The sequence below is a fragment of the Lissotriton vulgaris genome, chromosome 9, assembly GCF_964263255.1.
Source record: "Lissotriton vulgaris chromosome 9, aLisVul1.2, whole genome shotgun sequence".
Lineage (NCBI taxonomy): Eukaryota > Metazoa > Chordata > Amphibia > Caudata > Salamandridae > Lissotriton > Lissotriton vulgaris.
This window is the reverse complement of record NC_141697.1, coordinates 1,091,307,638-1,091,324,931: the sequence shown is the minus strand read 5'-3', so window position 1 is coordinate 1,091,324,931 and position 17,294 is coordinate 1,091,307,638.

Below are 17,294 nucleotides of genomic sequence, written 5' to 3'. Positions count from 1 at the left end.
GCCTTGTGGTATGGCTCCTTCTTGGAGATTCCGGTCATGGGAATTTTAAACTTTTTGCAGAATCTCCTGAGCTGCTTGTTGGTGTAGCTTTCTATTATCTCTTCCTCCCAATCACAGTCAACAATTGCAACGGATGCTGCCTTTTCCATGATGATTGAGTCAGGAATTTCCTTGCAAAAATGGAGATCCCTGGCGAAAACAAGTATCAGAAGTATGTGGTTGAGTTATGGTCTGCACTCACTAAGTAGTGTTCACCAATCACTGTATATGAGCCACAAATGCAAGTCCAGAATCTCTCCGCTGACCAACTATGTTAGAATTGGGGGTCTCTAGTTGGCACAGGTAGGTACTTGTGACAAATAGGGACCTTCTCCTCTAGTCAAAGTAAGGGGGTACACTCCTAGAATAACCCCTGCTCACCCCCTTGGTAGCTTGACACGAGCAGACAGGCTTATCTCAGAGGCAGTGTATAAAGCATTTGTGAACACATACAGTAATCAAGTGACAACACTCCAAATGGACACCACACAGATTGTAGAGTTATAAAAATAGGTGTTGGTTGACCTGTCCTGCTACAGTGTTGTTATGAGAACACAGAGCCTAACAAATCCAACGGACCGCATCAGTCCGGGCCCTCTCAAATGCCGACAGACTCAGTCACAGTACCTCTTACTTGATGTGGCTGGCACGAACGTGCGAGCCGGTTAAGGTGTTCATCACGGTACAGAAAAGAAAGCGTTGCAGGACGCACTGTTCCTCGATGCAGTGCAGGCAGCGGCCCGTTGACAGAGTTGGTGGATCCAAGGAGTGCGTTGCAGGGCGAGATGGTGCTTCGTTGCGGTGCTCCCAGCTTGCGGTGCGGCGACATAGCCGGAGTTCGGGAGCTGGCATTGATCAGTTCGATCGTGGGGCGAGTCGGGCGGTACGTTGCAAAGCGTGCCCATCTCTGATGCATTCCCAGGACTCGAAATTAGCAGCTTTGACCGCGTCGGTCAGACCAGTACGAGTCAGTGTAGCGAGGCGTTACACGTCGCAGTGTCCACCAGTCGCGGTGCAGGCAACGGCTCGGTGATGGCTTCAGGACGGAGTCTGTGAGCACCGAGCTTGTGTTGTCCGAGGCGGACGTTGGTCGATGCGGTGTCTACAGGACACCGGGCCAGTCGGGAGAGTCGGTCACAGCTCCCAGCCTCTGTAGCCACTGAAACAGCAGTTCCAGCAGCAATCCACAAAGGCTGAAGAAGTCTACTGGTCCTAAGACTTCCGTCAGGGGGCAAGCTCTCTTCCAAGCCCTTGGAGATCCTTCACAAGGTGAAAGTAAACTACACAAAGTTCTGTCTCCTTTCTTTGGCAGTCAGGCAACCACTGCAGGCCAATCCCCCAAGCAGGGTAAACAGACATAATATCGAATCCAAAATATAGACTGGACATAATATAGAGGAAAAAATATAGACTAGACAAAATATCGACCAGACATAATATAGACTACAAAAATATTGAGTTATATTGATATTAATAGCCAAAATATCGAATCAAAAATATAGACTAGACATAATATCGACTAGATAGAATATAGACAAAAGAAAATGGAAAATAAGGTAAGTTGTTACTAATTTTTAATAATAGTGTAATATAAATCTGTAGCGGGTAGTGGGTTTATAGGGGAATAGGGTGGGAAGTAATTTAAATATAATTAATTAATTATTTAATTATTAATAATAATTGTAAAATAATCAATACTTGGTAATTAAATAAAAAATAATTGGTAATTAACAATAATTGATTAATTGAAAATAATTAATTTATAGTAAATTCGTTTCAGTAGCGGGTAGTGGGTTTATAGGGGAATAGGGTGGGAAGTAATTTAAATATAAATAATTAATTATGTAAATTAATATTAATTGTAAAATCATTAATAATAGGTAATTAAATAAAAAATAATTGGTAAATAATAATAATTGATTAATTGATAAATAATTAATTTATAGTAAATTAGTTTCAGTAGCAGGTTCTGAGTTTATAGGGGAATAGGGTGGGAAGTAAATCAATAATTAATGAATAATTAAGTAAATTAATTAAATTGTTTAATTAATTAATAATTGTCCATGAAATTAAAATTATTGGTAAATAAAAGTTATTGGTATAGGAAATTAAATTTACTTGGTACAAATATTTCTATAAATTATAATTAATTATTAAGTTTTGCCTTTTTATACAGTTGCACTCACTGGAGTGGGAATAGTAATTGTTACCCCTACGCTATCCAGCGCTTTGCCTACTGTTGCACCCACTGGAGTGGGAATAGTAAATTTTACCCGTACGCTATCCAACGCTTTCCCTACTGTTGCACCCACTGGAGTGGGAATAGTAAATTTTACCCCTACGCTATCCAACGCTTTAGCTATTGTAGAATTCACTACAGTTGTTACAATACATTTTAACTATTTTGCTATGCTACGATAAAATTATTATATATGTTTATTTAATAATATTTTTTTATATAAATATATATGTATTTTTTTTATTTACAATAAATATTTATTAATATAACATTAATTTAATAATTTTAAGTAAGTTTATAATAAATATATTTATAATTACATTTGTTTTAACTTAATTTAAAGACATTTAAAAAAACGATATTTTTACAGTCTATATTTTAGTAACTCAATATTTTAGAGTCGATATTTTAGTACTTACCTTTTTAAAGATAGCCAGTCGATGTTTTGTCCATCGATATTTTATCAACGATATTATGGCATCTCGATATTTTTGAGGTCGATATAATTTCAGTGATCCCCCAAGCAGCACTTCAGCTTGGGAATAGTCTCTCCTCAGTTTCTTCAGGTTCCTCTCCTCAGCAAAGGTTTCTTCTTGTAGTCCAAAAGTGATCTAATGTCTTGGTATCAGGGTCCCAATATTTATATCCCAAATCCTTTTGTTCTCTGAGGGTATAAGGCCTGTGCCCAGCCCAAACCAGTTCTGAAGCACTCTGTTTACCAGACTTCTCCTTTCCTTTCACAGTGCAGGGCATGAACATCAGACGCCCCACAGGAGGTGGAGCCAGCATTGTGAAAGGCAAGTACAGCCCTGGGGCACTTTGTTGACAGTATTCCTTCTCTTCTTTCATTGTGCAGGGCAGAGACATCAGACCCACCACAGGGGGTGGAGCCGACATTGTGGAGGGAAGGCCCACCCCTATTCAGGTCCCAGGTGCAACTCCTCCCTCCCATCTAGATGCAGATCTCTCTATTCACCACTGGGCTGCCCCAGCCTGTCTCCTGGAATCCACCAGTCCTGTCACTCACAAACCCAGACAAAGGAATATACAACCTCGCAGAGGCAGGCTTGAGAGGTTAGACAAGCAAATACCTACTTTCTAAAAGTGGTATTTGCAAACACAGAATGTTAAAACCCACTTTACTAAAAGATGTATTTTATCATTCTGAGTCCAGGCATACTAAACTCGAATTTCTACCATGTTCTCTGAGTCAGTTAGGTTTATAAAATGTAATAATTCCAACAGCCTATTCTGGCCTATGGAAAACTGGTAGCCTAGCAATAGTGTAAAACGAAAATGGCTGTAATTCACTATTAGGACATGGCACACACATCAGGGCTTGTCTTAACTTATACTTACAATGCGCCCTGCCCGGGGGCCTACCATAAGGGTGTCTGATATTAAGAAAAGGGAAGGTTCAGGGACTGGCAAGTGGGTGCACTTGCCCAGTCAGCATGACAGTACCAGACTGCATGCAGGCTCTGCAATGGAAGACCTTACACACATTTTACAGGGCCGCTTCTGTGGGTGGCACAACCAGGGCTGCAAGCCCACTAGCAGCATTTGGATTTACACACCCTGGGCACACTCAGTGCACAGTAGTAGGGTCTGACAAGTAAACCATGTAGTCAATCATGGAAGCACTAATTAGTGCATTCATTTACAATAGGAACCATAACACTTTGGCAATGGACACCAGTGGCACAGTGCCCAAGCACCTAACACCAGCAAAAACACATGAGGCAACAGCAAAAATGGAAGGGAGACCCACGCCAATGGTGCCAGGTCTAACATCAGTGGACAGAGAAATAGTACTTGATCTCACGCATATAGGGTATTTCTCACTTTCAAAGACATAGGAACCTGCCACTGGATGTCCTGACAGGGCTACATTACTATCAATCAAAGAGGAAATTCTGGCTTCTCGAAATGGGGGAATACATTTTGACAGATTCAACATCTCCATTTTACAGGATACGTCTACATGCTCTCTGGCCAAAAGGAAGCAATTCAAACTGATGACTGGCCACGTTAGAGCCAATAAGAATTCCTACCACTGATGATTTCCCTTCAGAACTGGTTTCACTCATCATCAGAAATGACCCTCCCAGAAGTGAAATCAATCCTCAAAAGTTGGAGAAGACCTCCGAGATGTTCCTACTCGAAGTGAACACTGTGAGTAAAAAGAAGAAATCCAGACTGCACATCCAAAGGACTCCAAAATAAAAATATATAGTACATTGCATGCACAGCCAAAGTGCCTAGCTTTCTAAGGAGCACCGAAATCATGGGGACTGATTCACATTGAGATACTTGCCATCATTTCTAGTTGCCAGGAGGACACTGTTACTATTTCTGAGAGCTAATTGTTTAATTGGACCATCTCTACCTGTGCCATTTGACTGTGCATGCCTAAGACCCCCAAAGTATGCTGGGGAGGAGATTTAACTTGTTGGAAGGATGGCATATGAAGGGGAAATATCTTTCATAAGTGAGTTAACCATTGCATGCCTGAAGGGCTCCTTTTTTCGGTGATCAGTTTGTGGTCGCAAGTTACATATATTGCAATGGTTTTTCTAATCCTGGGACTCGGGAGTCTGTTTGTATGCCTCTCCACAGTCCTAGTGAGGTATGATGATGACCAAAGATAAAGTCTTTTCAAATGTATTTTCGTTTGTTTGTCTCTTTTTGTCTGCCTTTTCCATGGTGTATTAATTACAGGTGGAAACCTATATATCATACCACACTCGCTCTCAACATTTCTTGACATCACTGTACAATTATAAATCCCGTCAGGGGGAGGCTTACTATCTCTCTCTCAGGGAGGTATTTTATAGATCCATGAATGACAACATATGAATACGCTTAACATTATACCATTGCTGGACAAGACAATCATGGGCTAGAAGACCAAAAAAATAGATTTGAAACAATTGTGTTCGTCTCAAATCTAAGTTATGTATTCATACCACTCTGGGTCTACCAATATCATTGAAGAGAGGTGCAGGACAGGGTTGCCCTAGCATTTTTACATTGGCTCTGGAACCCTTACCTTATAACTTTGAGTCTAACCCATTGATCAGGGTAATCAAAATTGATGGCTCCACTAGTGAACTAGCCCTTTTTGAGGACAACATATTAATACTTATTGACTGCCTTTCAAACTTCCTTACCTGCGCTTATTAGAGAAATAGAGGCATTTCACTATATTCTGAGGCTTTGAAATGAATTATGAGAAAAAAACTGTAATGTTATTTCCCATGCTTTGGTAATCGTGAAGGAATTATAAACTGAGCACAAAATCTTAACTGAATGGCTCTCCCTGACTTACTTAGGTAAACATAGTTCCAGACAACAAGCTCCTTCATATAGCAAGATCATGCAAGCATTGTTATATATGTTGTGCAATTATTCATACAGATGGTGATATATTTCAGATCTAGTTTGGACGAATAGCTTGCACAAAAATGAAGTTCTTGCCTAGATTACTCTATGTAACTCAAACTTCCCTCTTGATGTTCCCAAGAGATATGCTTCACTCTATACGCGGACGATTATTAGGCTTCACTGGGAAAGGCAAAGTACCTGGAGTGGTCAGGAAATAGTTATTCAGAAGTGAATAGGAGAGAGGCATTTGATTTCCACAAATCAATAGATACATGGGTACATCAAGGATGCACAGCTCTGTTAATTATTTTACTTGCCAACCGAAAAAGTGACAATCTGTGGGTGCAAGTGGAAGGTGGTAACTCCCTGAGACCAATGCACATATTACCAAGTCTCCCTCCATGAATGAGAAGCCAGAGCATTCTCCTCGAATCCACACAGAACACTTGTAGTCAAAGGAATGCCTGTGTTAGAAGGAGGGAATTATGTCTTACCCATCTGCAATGTCACTAAACCTTATTATTCCTGTTTTTCTACTGGCCTCATAAATGGAGCTTTCAGACGTAGTAATGTCTTTAGATTCATCCACCGACAGCAATGGACTGATGTACCCTCAACACACGCACTAGTTATTAAAGACATCACACCAATAGTATCCTTAATAAAAGGTATCAAGACAAAAAAGAGATTAAACTTCTATACCAATACTTAGAAAGCCCTGTCAAATCTCCAAAGCCAGCATATGCCTTGAAATGAGAAAGGGGACCAAAGACAGATGTAAATGACACTTCCTGCATATCTATCTGGGAAAGGGCAGCTTCTACCCCAATCTGCACCCAATTCAAGGAAAATGCCTACAAGACACCATTATAGTTTTGTCTGATGCCGGTACACCTGCATTCAATGTTTGGGTCCTCACCTTGCAGTTGGCGATGTGTGTAGTGACAGAGAGGGGCCTGATGCTCGACATATGGTGGGGCTGTGAGGTGGTAGAGGCCTATTGAAAAAGCTTTAAAATGACAATCCAGGAGGGTAGTGGCCTGGGGTTAAGTATAGCCCCAGGAACATGGCCCTGAGTGACAGGTTAAAGAGAGTATCCAAAAATGACCCCGATTGGTATGCTTCTCATTCATCTGGTTATGGCTGCAAGACTGACTATTGAAAAAGTTTGGAAATCCAATTGGCTCTCCTGCTATTGTGGAGTGGTTGTTGAAGGTCTGAACCATATATTCTATAAAAAGAAAAACGTTCTTGATTCGAGATAAAATACTGAAATGTGAGAGGACGCTGGCTCTCTAACGAACATATTGGAAGGCCCAAGGGGAAATTCCTAAGGCCAGGGTAGGTTGCCTTTGATTTTACATAAATCCTGGATCTGAGTGACTCAGAGTGTTCCTCCCCCTCCTAAGGGAATTGTCAGATTGACCCGTAACATTCTAAAGGCGGATCATTGTAGCTACTTAACCTGCAGGCACCTCACAGGCTGGTCCTATGTCACAAAGGGAGTGAAGAACTTAATTGTCCCACTAGCGAGGTATGATCATAGAAGGTGAGATACGGAAGTTTGAGGGTATCATTTTTCTTATTCTTCTACCAGTTTTTGCAGATCTAGTAACTTAGTTGTTTTGCTATTGGTAACATGACCGTATGTTGGTGATTTCTGATTTTAATGTTTCTGCTTGTGATTTTACTCATTTCAGCCTGCTTTAAATACTAAGAGCTGTATGCTGTCAGTAATGTTTGTTAGATTTGGCAATACCACAAACACAATTGATGTTATATTATTCAGATTTCCAGAGTGCACTATCAACCAGGAAGGCATTCTGGCAGTGAGCAATGCCTACCAACACAAAAAAGCCAGGTCTTCAGCTTATGAGGAATTAAAGAAATGAGGAGGAGGCTCTTATGTGTAGCAGCAGATTGTTCCACACTTTAGGAGCAATGCAGGATAAGGCTCCACAGCTGGATCTAGTTTTCCATATGCATGGGGCTTGTTCAAGTAGGAGCTTGAACAAGCGGAGGTGTCTGGAGGGTTTGTGAGAGCAGCTGTGATTGTCGAGGTATGCCAGGCCAGTGATCTTTGAGTAGAGCACATCACTGTGGGTCTCTAGCTGTTGGCCAACAGAGCTAGAACCTGCCATATGTACAGCTTGAAACCTGTCCCAACCACAGTTTTCCACGAGTACTTCACAAAACGTTTACTGAATTTTCTGTTGAAAGGACCTGTTTTCCTCCCAAGAAAATACATTTCCATTGGGAGAAATTTGGGATGTTCGCATACATTCAACCCCCTGGAAAGATATTCATTCTACCCTACAAAGAGATAAACACAGCTCTCATCTAGGACTCTCATACCTTTTGCAGGTGCCCGTCAATTAGGCAGCAAGTTGAAGCCCATGACCGTTTTGCTCTCAAGAAACCTTAGTACTGCACTATAGTTAAACGTCCCCCAGGGATACATTACCAATGACTGGGAATTCCAACCACAAGGCTTACACTGATTTTCTTAAAGGCAGAAAAGAAGCAACCTTACAGAAATGTGGCATTTACAATAAACTTCCATGTTGACTCATGATTTTAATTTTATTTAATTGGTTGCTAGGCATGAGAATGGCACCCCTATATTTTTTCCCAGTGCAAATGGTGACATGGCACTTTAGCCCATGCTGCCCCTTCAAGCATCCAAATGAATAGAACGTACATTTTTAAGTTGAGTAATATGTAGCTAGGCTATACTTATATGGACCATAGAGACTGCTGACCAGTCTAGCTTCGCTTGGGGTACTGTACATCAAAAACGCTCGCATTTTACCAAAGATCCCTGGGCTAAAATACAAAATGGCTGGTTTACAAACCGTGCCCTAGGCTTGTATTCCACATGGCTGTAATGACATATGACCCAAATGTCTCATTTTAGTTTTATGCAGCGTGCATGCTTAGCATCCACCTACTGCTGCCTAAAAAAAATTGACATATGCCAGTTCATTTGGCCAAAATATTTACTGCTTTTTCGAAAAGACGCAGCGCTGTGTTGCTGACACAAGTGTCAGCAATACAGTCTCCATAAATCTATGGAAAATATGGAAAAAACTCAAAAGAGGTTTCCAGCAACAATATATTCCCAATTACCTTCACTTAATCACACACTGCTGAAAATGTCACTGCACACAATGCTTCTGTCCAGCAATCTAGCCAAGGAAATACTGAAATCCACCAAACTCTTATGACCCGTTCAACCATCAAATCATCACATGCGGAGTCGCTACAAATGCATGATTCGACCTCCTTCATGTTTGACTTTCCTCTTCTCTACGGCACATTCGTCCAATTTTGGCTTAGGAAAATTATGACTGATTCTTGAATTCAATCCAACAACACTTCTCTTGCTTATGGTAATCATCGCTCATCCATCCTCATTCTGATCAACCTCTTGAGCGCATCAGCAAAAACCATTATCATACCATTGCAGAGTCTGTTGTAGGCCTCATTAGCACAGCTGCTGCTGTTCCAAATCCTCCCAAATAACAATCAATAGGCATTACATTTCTGTCATGTTTCATCATTTCATCTATGTTCATGTTACTTCCCTATGTGATAGCTTTTGGTACTTTGGCATGCCCTATCTAATAGAGTGTGAAGTTCGAGTAATTTGCTTTTGCATAATTACGCAATATTTTTGAAAAAAATTACAAAGAATTAAACTGAATTACACGAAATGCAAAACTGTCATTTCGCACTAAAACATAATACAAACAACACAAGAGCTGCTAACAGAGGGGCATATTATCAAGCACGGCGTTAACATTATCGCCGCTTTAGCTGCAGTTTTCTGCCGCTAAAGCGGCGATACTGTAAACTTGATAATATGCCCCAGAGTCTGTTGCATTTTAGTTCTTTGCGATGTCACTGTGTGCTAAATTTTTGCTGCAACCAGTACATAATTACTTGACGTGATTTAATAACCTAATTTCAGGTAATTCATAGCAAGCATAATGCAAATTATGGAAATTATGCAACTTTTGCCGAGGCCTGGTCTTCTCACCACGTTCTTTATTAATGCCAAGTTTGTTTCTAGTTCAGAAGGCAATTTTTCTTCCCAGTTCAAATAATAACAAATGCAATTACAATGAGTACACCATTGATCTCTTTTTAGTTTGTCTTTTTATATGTATAATATTTTATAGTGGTTACTAGTTTTTCCTCCCGTTATTATATTTGTTCAGGTGAATTGCTCAATGAAATTGTTTCAAATAATTTCTTCGTCTAACACAAGATACTTATTCGATGATCACATTTGGTCTTGGGCCTCAACAATCTAATCTTGGTTCAGCTAAATCACTGCATAACTATTCTTGCATTGGCCCGACCTAAGGAAGTGTAATGTTTTCTATTTGAATTTCTCTAATGGAAGTGGCACAAGACGCAGGCACTTACTGAAGTATTATGCAAAATGTATTTTCTTACTATAAAATTCTGATGTTGATCTCTATGAAATTGTTCATGGATGCACAATCTAACTGCAGCCTGTTCCCCGGTACACAAATACAGGTCTCAAACCTGTAGGTGCAAGTTATGGGAGTTACGATGTGACTGATATACTGATCAACTGCATCACACAATGGATTCGCCGGAGGTCACAAAACGTTCCGCCAATGAAGAGTAATTACGCAGGTATCATTCTGCTACTGTAGCATCCTGCTACAATAAATACAGACACTTCTTATTGTATAACTCAGAGCTTTATTCACTGCTTCTTGATCCTGCCCTGTCCCTACTCTAACTGGTGCAAGCACTGGTCCTCTCCAGACTCGACTACTGCAATTCTCTTCTTACTGGCCTCCCCAAATCCCACGTGTCCCCACTTAAGTCTGTTTTCCACTCAGCAACTCGTTTCATTTATGGGGCCAAAAGAAGCGATCACATCACACCGATGCTATCTACCCTCCGCTGGCTTCCCTTTGAGGCTAGAGCTATCTACAAGACCGCTTGTATCACCCACAAAGCCCTGCACTCCTCTTCTCCTCTCTACCTGGAGAATAAACTGAAACTCTCTGGAGGTTCTAGACCTTCACGCAATGCGGAGAATCTACTGCTTGAACCTCCCACTTTCAAGAAGGAAAGAACGATGGCCCAATCATTTTCAGGCAACGCAGTGAGAATCTGGAACTCATTCCCGCCTCAGCTCCGGACCACCGCCTCCTCCCAGGCCTTTAAAAGGGACCTCAAAGCGCTCCTCCTCCAGAGACACCTCCAAAAGTAACTCTCTTCTGTCTGAAGGAAGATCTCCCACTACTGATAATTTCTACTTCTCATGTCCATGGAAGTGCCTTCCCAGTGTGTTCTGGCGGTTAGAGTGTTTGCCTTTTATTGCAGTATTATCCATGTACTTGTGTTTGGTACCCTCTTGCAACTTTCATTCACCACTTTGCCCCTGTAACACACGGTTTGCTTCCTCTCACAGGTTTTTTACCTTTGATACTTGCACAAGTGCCACTTTTGCCTACGTAATCGTTTGTTCTTGTGCTTTGAGTGTGTAACATATATTGCAGTATTATACCACAAATTATACTCTATTTTCTCTTGTAGCCTGCACACTTGTCACTTTTTCCTCCTGTGCACTTTTTACTACCTCATGTATTTTTGGTAGCCCACATTTTTACTACCTCATGTATTTTGTTTGCTCACAAGTGTCACAATTACCTTGTCTACCTCATGTATTTTTGGTTTCTCACAATTTTTACTACCTCATGTATTCTTGGTTGCTCACAATGATCACTTTACCGTATGTAACGTAACGAATGCCTCTGCAATCTGTTGCTCACAATGATCACTTTACCGTATGTAACGTAACGAATGCCTCTGCAATCTGTTGCTCGTGTAACGTTCTCAGTTTGTATCTTTTCTGTTCCTATTGTGAAGCGCTCTGACACCTTCGGGTAAAGTCCGCGCTATATAAAATTGCATAAATAAATAAATAAATAAATAAATAAATAAATAAACTAACCCCTTCCTGTCCTGTCCCCACCTCTTCCCCTCTGCCCACCTAACTACGCCCACCCAGCTACTGGACTGCTAACTTCTTTACAGCTACCATCCTGTAGAAGTTTGTGAAGCCAGGAATGGAGACCTGGGAGGAACAGAAGCCCACCATTACTGCCTTCACAGTAATTGCAAGTGAACTATTTTGTAAAAACGTCTGATGTTCATAAAGGTACAAAGGTTGCGTTTTAAAATATGCAGTTAGAAGAAAGACATTACCTACTCCTCCCAAGGCCCACGGGAATATTTACTTCAGAGGTAGCTTTCCAGGGTCCGATTTGCAAATCCGTTTCTTACAGTAAGAAGTTGGGTTATTAGGGGCGAATGATATGACTCCTTCACAGGCAATTAGTCTGCAATTGCATTTTTACTGGTAACCAAGCACTTGACTCTCTCAGGGTGGCTAACGGCAATCCAAGGCCAATTCAGGGGAGGTGGTGTGGGCTAGTAACCTCAGCTTGCTGTTACCTAACATCAACACTCAATAAATCATTGTCAAGTCAGTGATTTTTCTTCTGCAATGATTCACACTTTTATTACACATGCACTAGTAAATACTCTGCATGAAATTATGAATGCACAAATTAGTAGGTGAAATACATTTGGTGACACCCTGATATCATATTATACCCCAAGTGGGTACTGAACCCTATAACCAAAATACCCCCACTTATACTAGTAGCAATATCACCATATAAGGAGATGTCATTATCAATAAGGTAGGCCTACTGACTTTGTCAGGGTGTCAGAATATCATTAAAACTGCAACATGTTATAATTCACTAGTGTCACCATATAATTAAAGCAACATGTTATAATTCACCATTGCAACACCATTGAAATCAATAGTACAAATATTTAATACATGTTATAACCCACCAATGGAGTCAATAGGGACGGTACCAACATTCAATAGCAATAATTATATATTGTCAAGAAAACATTGTGTTAAATTACATTTATCCCAGAACTGTATTCCTACTTTTACTCTGCTGCTACTGCAGGTTTAAGATCAGTCAACAAAAGTCCACAAACTCCAGAGCTTGTGAGTAAAAGGCTCCTGCTCTAGGAGTCCTTGAATAAATGAAAACCTCTACCAGGATCAATGATTAAATTCTCTCGGAGACATAGGATGAGCTTTTATAAAATATATATATTTTTTAACTTTTCTTTATTGATTTTAATAACATAATACAGTTAAGAAAAGCATCATCAGGCAATAAGTACAGGACAATTAGGCAATCAAAGTGGCTCCGCACATTAACAGAAGAACATCATGGTTTGTAAAGAGACACAAGGAAAAAAAAATAAGCCGAGAAAGACACTGTTTGCATCTGTTACCAAAAAACACCCCACATCATGTTAAAACGACATTCATAACCGGCCAGAAGCAGTGAGCAGTAGACAACCATATATGATCATAGTATTACACTAAAGAAGAGTGCTGACAACATCGCCCTCTGGTTCGCCTGTTTCTTTACCTATCAAGAACTGTTGAAATGGACCCCAGTAAGAATGTGATCTGGATTGGAGGGTAGAAGTTTGCCGTATGAGTCCAACTGCATATTGCAATAGATCATGTCACGTGTCCATTGTAGGAATCGGGCCTCTACCCCACTGCATAGCAATTCGTCTCTTCGCCAAATGCTGCACCATCTCCACCAATCGTCTGGAATTTTTGTCCATAGGTTTGGTATAGCCGAAGAGTGCTATGAGCGGGTCAGGGGATAGTACGGGGCTAGTGATATTGTTTATTTTCTGAAATATTTTCCCCCAATACTCTAAAATGCGAGGGCAGAACCAGGCTAAATGCATCAAATCTGCCATCGGTTCTGGGCACCGAGAACAGGTAGCTGTCCCACACAAACCATATCTATGCAGACGTTCTGGGGTGTAGTATTTTCTATTAATGTATTTGAAATGTATTAGGCGATGCCTATCGTCTCACAACAATATTGCCATTCTTTGCAGCCGCGGTCGGTAGTGGGAGTACCTGCTGGGCAGTGACGTGGGGAAGGGAAGGGTCAGGGTGGGGGGTAGTAATCTATGGATTACAGAGGTTTTCAGGTAAGTAAACATATAAATAAATAAAACAAATTTTATTGCGCGCACTGCATCGCATTTGGGGATGCAGTGCGCGCAACAAAATTCTTGTTTGCTTGTGTAATGTTATATATTCTCGAAACTAACTTTGGGGTGAAGGAGTTTTGATGAGGTAAGAGAGGGTGTTGACTTCAGTGGTCTTCTGTAAGGAGTTCCCCGAAAGTGTTTTTAGGGCGTGCCGAAGTCTAAGATACTGGAAACGCACCAGCAGTGTAGGGTTGGAGCCATCTGCTGTCAGCTGTTACCAATTGCGGAGTTCCCCCCCCTCGAAGAGCTCACCTATAACAGTGATGCTGTCTCTGCTAATGGCCTGAGAAATCCCACTATCAATACTGGAAAGAAGCCAAGGGCACCATTCCAATGGGGTAATAGAATCTAGAATACTATGTGGATTAATACTGTGTGCCACGTATTAAAATGACTGTGTGTCATGTGTAGAAATGCCACTTCTAGGACTTGGCATATTAATGTAAAATATGCCTGCCGTGTGATTGGCTGGAGCTGGCTGGTGAGCCTGGCTCCAGGAAGGCTGGATGAGTCTGCCCGGTGGTGAGTGTGAGATTAGCATGTTGATGGCTTGGGAGGAGTGCACCTGGTCACTGATGGGCCTAGACTTTCCCCACACAATGCTGGCTCCACCCCCTGTAGTGCGACTGATTTCCCTAGCCGTGCCAGTGAATGAAATGGGTGGTTGAGCCATCAAGGGTACTTCAAAACCAGCTGCGAATGGTTTTCCCCCACCCTGCACCTACAGACAAAGGGATTTTACAGTATAAGAAGGGGCTGTGTCCCAATACAATGTGGTTCTGTTTTGGATCCTTGCCAGAGGGGGCTGCTGCTGCTGCTTGGGCCAGAAGGACCGCCACTTGGCTTGTCTCCCTGCCTGGAGACCCAGTGTGCTGGCTCTGGCCCTGCCTTGCCCCCCTGCCTGCCTCCAGACCCTGCTGGAGCTTTGCTTTGGACCCCTAGCGCAGTGGGAGCTGGGTTCTGTCCTCTAGCGCTGGGGAGCGCTTTACCTTTGCTCTTGGCGCTTGAGAGCGCTTTATTTTCCTTTTAGCGTTGAGCGCGCTTCTCTTGGCACTTGAGAGCGCTTTACTTTGTCCCCGAGCGCTGGGGAGCGCTCTTTGTGCAGCCGGTGCCCACCCGGCATTTGCCAGTTTTTGGTTTGCCGATTTTCGGCAGAGCAAGTGCCTACCTCGCTTTATATTCAATTTGGAAGCCGGTGCCCACCCCGCATTGCCCCGTACTTGGATATTTGAATTATCATGAGGGAGCCCACTCCTCGGATACTGAGAGCCAGCCTGCCTATCTAAAACGGGCCGCCGCGCTGCCCGCGACGACCCGGAAGTGCTGGGACCCTCAGCCAATCGCTGCGCGGCCCAGGAGAGGACACCGGAAATGCCGCCCCCGGAGCCGAGCAGCAAGGAGAAGAGCAGCCGGCCATCCCCGAGGCTCCCGAGCGAAGGGAGAGCCCCGGGAGAAGGAGCAGGGCCACCGCAAGAGACCCGGTGAGTGAGGCAGAAGGGAGGGGCGCGGGACACATTGTCGGTGTCCGCCCACCCCCGGTAGCGCGCTCTCGCGCCCATTGCAAGAGTGAAGCCACGAGGGCTTCAAGGCGGCATATCTTTGTTTTCCGAGTGGCCCCAGTTGGCAGAGGGCCGCTCCAACGTGGGCAGCATTTCTTTGTTTGTGAGCCCTAGTGGCTCGAGGGGCTTATGCTGATTTGAGAGCCCCGAGGCTCGAGGGGGCAGTTGTTCTTAGAGCCTGAGGGAGGGCTCCCGCCCCAGCCCACATTGTCTTTGAGCCCACGAGGCTCCCAGCTGCATTGATTTAGAGCCCTGAGAGAGGCTCTGGGGGCATTTCATTTGTTTAGAGCGCTAAAGCTCTTAGGTGCCAGTCACCTGTGTTCTTCAGCCCACGAGGCTCCAAGGTTTGCCCAGCTGTGATTCACAACTGTCCAGCACTTAGTGGACAGTTGCTACGTTTAGGCTTGTGGTTTGTGCTGCCTGCGCAGACCCCCTGACATTGAGACTCAGGGCATTCAGCCACTTGCGAGGCCAGTTGGCCTGAGGGACAATCCTAGTGTTGTGCTATATGCACCCTGCGCATTGTAATTTACTGATGTATGTGATTCTTGCGCAAATGTTCTAACCTGCACCTCTGAATGTGTTTAATGCCTCATGTGCAATTGTTTATGTCCCATTACCTTTGCTAAAAGTGACCTGCTTAGGTATTTTATGTTTATCTCCTTTGCTAAATGTGACCTGCTTAGGTGATTGTTTCGGTTTCCTTCCCTTTGCTAAAAGTGACCTGCTTAAGTGATGGTATTCCTTCCTTAGGTCCTGATGATAAGGTCCTAGTTCCCTGCGTGATTTTCCTACAGTGTTTTAGGGTTGCGTAGGAGGTATTTACTCTTTACCAGTGATTACTGATTGTGTGCTACATGTACTATTTTGGTGCTAATCATTATATGTTTATGTGCAAAGCGTATACCTACAAGTATTATTTCTAACAAGTGCCTTACTCTGACAGTGGTCCATGTGGCCCTGACCTGTACATAATCCCTTGTAAATTCTACCCTTGCCTGTTGGCACATTGTAAAGTTTGTGTTATCTAATGTGTCTGTGGAGTTTCCTTTGTGGTGGGCCTTGGGTGTTGTTGCTGGGGTGCGTGCGCAAATACTTAACTCATACCGCCTCCAAGTTTAGCCTTGCTGCTCGCGCCACATTACCTAGAGGGTGAGCAGGGGTTATCTTGGCATGTAACTCCGTTGCCCTGACTTAGGAGTGGTGGTCTCTGACTGACTTTGGCGTGAGCCCTGGCCAGCCAGGGACCCCGTTTCTAACAGAGAGACTTGAGCATCCAGGAGTGCCGGGAACTTCGATGACCTGGTTCCGTTCACTTCTAGAGGGTTGGTCTCAGCAAGTATTTCTCCGCCCCTATGTTTCCTCACCAATACCCCTTGTATTTGGCTCTGAGCCCTACTTTATGTAATATCTATCTTACCCCCTTACATCGCTAGGAGTGAAAGTTGTTTCTTATCTGATGATGCTCATCTGGTGTTCTCTTTTAGAGAACACTCCTAGGCAGCGTTCAACAACTTTAAGCATTGTCTGATCAACATCCCAACTTGGATGATGGATAGCTGCTTGAAATTGAATACCGATAAATCAGTAGTATTGTTTTTTAATCAATCCTCTCTTCTGCTATCCGAACTCTGGTGGCCATCGGAGCTAAACCCCCCAACAATCTCAATAGATTCAGATAGGAATCTCTGGTTCAAATTTGACACTAACCTTACCAGCAGTGCCAGGATATGCCAAGTCTCATTGTCTTGCTTCTGGAAACTAAAAGCCCTGCTGAGATTTTGTCATCTTCTGCCCATGGACTGCAGGGAGACTCCGGTCCATGCGTTGTCACGTCCCAGCTAGACTATGCCAATAGACTGTATATGGGTCTTCCAGCTTATCTGATCCGAAGACTGCAC